This window comes from Myotis daubentonii, chromosome 12 (assembly GCF_963259705.1).
Source record: "Myotis daubentonii chromosome 12, mMyoDau2.1, whole genome shotgun sequence".
NCBI lineage: Eukaryota > Metazoa > Chordata > Mammalia > Chiroptera > Vespertilionidae > Myotis > Myotis daubentonii.
In genome coordinates, this window is record NC_081851.1 from 77588493 (window position 1) to 77589125 (window position 633).

The following is a 633-nucleotide window of genomic DNA, read 5'->3' on the forward strand; positions in this document are numbered from 1 at the left end:
CCCAGTCCACCCTCACTGCCGGACTGGACATGCCTGATTCGGTTGATCCAGACATTCTCCAACATGGTGTTGGTCCATGCCCAAAAGGTCAACTGGACACAGAGTTCAAGGTCGGAGCAGACTTTCCCGTGGGCACCATGTGATCAGTGAGGGCTGAGACCCCTAGGCCAGACCACAGAAACCCCTGCCACCCAGATGTGCTAGCGATATCCCGGGTGAGATGTCACATGGGGGTCAGCTTTCAAAAGAAAATAGTGTCGAGCGTCTTCAGTTAGCCCTTCGCCTTCGGCCTTGGCCTCCTCCTCCTGTCTCAGGTTTGGGGGGCGGAGGATGCTTAGAGGTGAGCCTCCATCAGCACGGTGAGAACCAAGGCCACATTGTCCTGAGTAGCTGGAACAGTCCGAGGCTGTCTGCTTCCCTCTTTACAAACAGAAAAAGGAAAAAGAGCCCTAGCCAATTTGGCTCCGAGGATAGAGCATCGGACTGAGGGTCCTGGGTTCGATTCTGGTCAAAGACACATACCACAGTTGCAGGCTCCCAGGCCCTGGTCGGGGCATGTGGGAGGCAACCCATCGATGTGTCTCTCACATGGGTGTTTCTCTGTTTCTCCTTCTTCCTTCCACTCTCTCTAAA